The following is a 5,879-nucleotide window of genomic DNA, read 5'->3' as shown; positions in this document are numbered from 1 at the left end:
AAATACGTGTGTGTGTGTGTGTGTGTGTGTGTGTGTGTAGCACAATCAAAATACCCCAGCAAATCTCAGATGACTGCAGGGTCTCTGAAGAACATAATTGGACAAATTCAGCTGGGTATAATAAAAACGAAAAAACAAATCTTTAACATACCCATCAATAAAAATGATCTACAATGTGTAATTACATAACCCCAGATCTAATCAAGGATCCCGAGTGAACAGGAAATGCTGCTTTATGCAGAGTCAGACCACTGGTGCATGCAGGTTTCAGGTCCAATCCCCGGCATCTCCAGGTAGAGATGGGAAAGACGCTCGATTTGAATCCCTGCATATATGCTGCTAGACAAGGATAACTACCGTATTTTCCTGTGTATAAGACACCCCCAGGTATAAGACGCCCCTGCTTTTGGGGACTCCAAATTTAGAAAATGGGTATATGCACTATCCATGTATAAGACGCCCCCAGATTTTTAACCTTATTTTAAAGTAAAAAAATACCTAGTCTTATACATGAAAAGTACGGTACAGTGGTACCTCGGTTTACGAACACCTCGGGTTACGAACTTTCGGTTTACGAACCATCGAAACCCGGAAGTAAGTAACCCGAGGTTTCCGAGGCCTATGGAGGCCTCCACGGAGGCATCAGAGCGTCCGCGACTGGGACGCAGCCACAGAAGCGCTCCGATGCCTTCACGGAGGCTAACTGTGTGGAAAGGAGCCCTGCGGCTGGAGCCCTGCTTGGAGCGGCGGTGGCAGCAGCAGCGGCGGCTTCTCTCAAGCCCGAGCCTCTCCACTCTGCAGGGGCGCAACGGTGAAGGCCCGGCCTCGCTTCTCTTGACCCCTCCACGAGGCCGGGCCTTCACCGTCGCGCTCCTGCGATGTCTCTCCACCTTCGCCGTCGCGCTAATGTGGAGAGGCGTCGCAGGAGCGCGACGGCGAAGGCCCGCTTCTCTTGAGCCCTCCGCGAGGCCGGCTCAAGAGAAGCAGACCTTCGAGCTCCTGCGACGCCTCTCCACATTAGCGCGACGGCGAAGGTGGAGAGATGTCGCAGGAGCGCGACGCTGAAGGCCCGCTTCTCTTGAGCCCTCCGCGAGGCCGGCTCAAGAGAAGCGGACCTTCACCGTCGTGCTCCTGCGACGCCTCTCCACATTAGCGCGACGGCGAAGGTGGAGAGACGTCGCAGGAGCGCGATGGTGAAGGCCCGGCCTCGTGGAGGGGTCAAGAGAAGCGAGGCCGGGCCTTCACCGTTGCGCCCCTGCAGAGTGGAGAGGCTCGGGCTTGAGAGAAGCCGCCGCTGCTGCCGCCGCCGCCACTCCAACCAGAGCCAGGCGCACCGCGAGCCACCCCAGCCAGTCCTGGCGCCTGGTGGTGGTGGTGGCTGCTCTGAGGAGGAGAAAGGTCGCCCGGCTGGCACCACGTAGAGAGGGAAGGAGAGCTGCGAGCGCCACCGCCGCGCAGCCAAGCCTCTCACCGCTGTTTTCTATGCGCGAGGTAAGCGCTTCCAAAGGGACCCCCCCACCCGCTTTGAAAGAGACGCAGCCGCAGGGCTCCTTTCCACACAGATAGCCTCTGTGAAGGCATTGGAGCGCTTCTGTGGCTGCGTCCCAGTCGCGGACGCTCCGATGCCTCCATAGGCCTCTGAAACCTCTTGGCAGACAGTGAAATTCATGTTAAATTGAAGCTTTAGGGGGTGTTTTTCATCGTCTGGAACGGATTAATCCACTTTCCATTATTTTTAATGGGAATGTTTGCTTCGGTTTATGAACACTTCGGTTTATGAACAGACTTCTGGAACCAATTGTGTTCATAAACCGAGGTACCACTGTATATTGAGCTAGCTAACTCACAGAGTGTCAACCTATTCTTCCTCTGGAAAGGAGAGCAAAGGGAAATTGGGCCCCACCGAATAGGAACAAAAGAAGTGCAAAGAGTACAGTATCAGAGCAGACCTTTCCGAACCGGAGGTGCGCACAAGTTCTTAAGATCATTTGCATTTCTTCATCCGAGGAGGACCATCTTGGATCTAGCATGTGGCAGAAAGCAGTGATGCGGTTGCTAGGCAATAGCAGGCTATGCATCCGAACCATCTCTGAAGGAGGAAACCACGGGGAGTAGGAAACTGATTTCTTGCTTAGTTAAGAAAAATACCCCGATAAGAGAATCTGCACATGAAGGGGGTGTCCTAACGACCAGTGCAGTGTCTTAAACTGGGGTGGGGTGTCCCCAAAGGGGTGAGGTACACACAAAAAGGGAGAGGATTTTTGCCAATCCTCTTTATTATGCCGCAGCACAGTTGCAGACAGGAGTGAAGCCTTGTCAGCATATTAACACCTGTGTTCAGAGACCAGCCATGGTTGCCAATTTGTTACCGGGTCAAGTTCAAGGTGTTACTATTAGCATATAAAACCCTTAACAACTTGGGACGCAGTTTACCTACAAGATAGCCTTATCCCACATGTAAGAACTCGGTTGTTTAGTGTGGCAGCACCTGCAACTTTGGAACTCCCTGCCTGTTGAAATCAAGCAGATGCCTTCACTGTACTCTTTTTGGTGCCTGCTGAACACAGAGAATCATAGAGTTGGAAGAGACGACAAGGGCCATCCAGTCCAACCCCCTGCCAAGCAGGAAACACCATCAAAGCATTCTTGACATATGCCTGTCAAGCCTCTGCTTAAAGACCTCCAAAGAAGGAGACTGCACCACACTCCTTGGTAGCAAATTCCACTGTCGAACAGCTCTTACTGTCAGGAAGTTCTTCCTAATGTTTAGGTGGAATCTTCTTTTTTGTAGTTTGAATCCATTGCTCCGTGTCCGCTTCTCTGGAGCAGCAGAAAACAACCTTTTTCCCTCCTCTATATGACATCCTTTTATATATTTGAACATGGCTATCCTATCACCCCTTAACCTTCTCTTCTCCAGGCTAAACATACCGAGCTCCCTAAGCCGTTCCTCATAAGGCATCGTTTCCAGGCCTTTGACCATTTTGGTTGCCCTCTTCTGGACACGTTCCAGCTTGTCAGTATCCTTCTTGAACTGTGGTGCCCAGAACTGGACACAGTACTCCAAGTGAGGTCTGACCAGAGCAGAATACAGTGGTACTATTACTTCCCTTGATCTAGATACTATACTCCTATTGATGCAGCCCAGAATTGCATCAATAGGAGTATAGCGTCTAGATCAAGGGAAGTAATAGTACCACTGTATTCTGCTCTGGTCAGACCTCACATTATTCTTCTTTAGACAAGCCTACCCAGATGCTGACGATTTTAATCTGTTTTAGCATTTAAACTTTTGCAGTAGGGTTGTATTTTGTCCCCAATTTTACTGCTTTATCGGGTTTTTGTTTTGTTTTTTACAATCAAGCAGTATATAAATTAGATGAAATAAATTAGTGCATTTAAGAGTTACATACACAGTAATAAATGTAAGAGTTGATGTATTCCATGGAGAGCCATTCGTCTCTCTAGTTCAGTTCTGCACTGACTGGCAGCAGCTCTCCGGCACTTCAGGCAAAGATCTTTCTCAGCTCTACCTGAAGACATCTTTGGGGATGAGACCCGAGACCTTCTGCACACAGGTCAAATGCTCTACCACCGAGCTACGGCCCTTCCCCAAGGGTGACAGGATGATCTAAGGCAGGGGTTCCCAACAAAATTTTCTCGAGGACCCCTCATCGAGCCGCTATTGTGACAAGGACCCCCATTAATTCCTAATCCTAAATCTAATTCCTAATTCCTAATCTAATTTTTCCAGTAAGCTTAACACTGATCTTGGAAGGGTTAGGTTCAAGGGACGCCGACGATTTAGGTTCAATGGACACTGACAAGATCGGTTCGAGAGTCACTGACTTGCTTGCTTGAACATCAAATGCATTATCTTCCTCTTCATCTGTAGGCCTTTGTCGTTTTAACGAACCACTTTTTAACCAACGGTCCATTTTTAACTACGCGAACTGTAGCTTCCGCGAAAAACAACGCTTTGTTTACAAACACTACTGTTTTGCAAAGAGGCAGCGCGCGCCAGGGAGGAGGGAGGGGAATGGAGAAGACAGGGTATCTGCGCAGTAGCGCACAAATGAAGCCGACGCGCGCAAAGCATCTTGGGGAGGTGAGCGTTAGTAGAATGCGCGCGCTGCCTCTTTGCAAAGCAGTAGTGTTTGTAAAGCGCCACCTAATGGCATACAGCAGAACTACTGCCTCTATCTAATTCTAGTTTTGCGCTAGACTCTGCTCATGCAGGAAGCGGCCAAAACAAAAAAATCTGTTATCATACAAAATATATTTAATATATTTTTTATTCTAATAGCATATTGCAGACCCCTCTGGCATAGCTCGCGGACCCCTGGGGAACCGCGGACCACCTGTTGGGAACCACTGATCTAAGGAGATCTTGCAGTGGGGCATAGGTTAGAAAGTTGCAGGGGCGAAACAGCAGTAAATCACACCGTGCACCATTGAAGTTAACTCTTTCTTGGCAATAACATGACCTGCACAGACTTGGTGGAGTGCCAGGCCTCATGAGCACAGGAACTCATCCCCCTCTTGCCTTATGGATCAGTTGCCGAGACTAAAGGTCCCCACCTCTCCACTGCTGTCTATGTCTCCTTCTCTCAAGGGCTTTTTCCAAGCAATCGGAGACTGCACCTGTGTGCCTGTCTTTGCTCCTCCCGCTTCATACCTCTTCTGGTTCTGGGAGACCAGGGGAGAGGAAAGTATGTTGCAGCAGGAAGGGGAGACACTCATGGCTTTGCACCACCAGCCTAACTCATCTCTGCCTCCTTCATCCCCCTCGCCTGCTTCAGCTTCTGCCTCCGATTCTGGACTTCTCTCTGCCACAGACTCTCCCAGCTTACTCCTCTGTGTCCAACCAATCCATGGCAGAAAGGGAGAAGGGAGCAAGATTTCACAAGCCGCAAAGCTGCACTAGCACAACCCGACACACACACCCGAGGGAGGAGGGCTTTGTTTTTCCAGATCCAGCGGCACGAAGAAACCATTTGCAGAATTTGCCCCCTGTTTCTCTCCTCTGCAATCAGGTCAAGGAGCTGGGCTCTCAGAGACAATGCAGCCGAATGAGACTCTAGCGCTCCCGGGATGGATCAAAATTTAATCAATGCTGACGATGATGGAAGATGGCTTTTCACAGCAGCCGGACGCTGCGGGAAATGGGAGGGAAGCTGTGGGCCCAAGACTGCCGTTCCCTGCATGCGTTCTGCCTGCTTCCCCTTCAGCCTCCTTCTCAGCAGACAGGAGCGCGCAGAGAGCCAATAATGGCACACAGAGGCCTGCGGGAGCTCCAGAGCCTGCTGCTCTGCCTCGCTCTGTGTGCAGCTAGTGTGCCGCTGCAGAGCATGGAGCACAACAGGGCTGCCTCGTCCTCAGCATTAAAAACAAGCATCCTCGGCACTGCAGGGGACACGGGGAGGCAACGGGAGGGTGTGCCAGCCACACCAATGCATCCTTGGTATCTTTTCTGAAGAGGAAAAGAGGAGTGAGAGAGAGAGAGAAGAAGGGGGGAGCTGTGGAAAGGAGACAAGATTTCAAAGCCTTGCACATATCCAAGGACAGAGGGGGGGAATCCGATGCAGTTAGCATTTAAAGGAGAGCCACCAACTGTGTGCTTTCAGAATCAATACACAAAAGGAATAATTTGGAATTCGCACTCCGCCAAATTATGCAATGCTGTTGTCTAGCCAAGTAATGCAAGCACAAAATGCATATACAGTGCTACCTCTACTTACGAGCACCTCTGGTTACGTATCCTTCGGGATACGCACACGGCAAAACCAGAAGTATTTTTCCAGGTTTCACCACCCACGCATGCACATAAGTACTCTGCTGCGCCATGCGCATGTGCAGAATAGGCACCTCCAGTTGCG

This window comes from Zootoca vivipara, chromosome 17, assembly GCF_963506605.1.
Source record: "Zootoca vivipara chromosome 17, rZooViv1.1, whole genome shotgun sequence".
NCBI lineage: Eukaryota > Metazoa > Chordata > Lepidosauria > Squamata > Lacertidae > Zootoca > Zootoca vivipara.
This window is presented reverse-complemented; position numbering follows the sequence as displayed.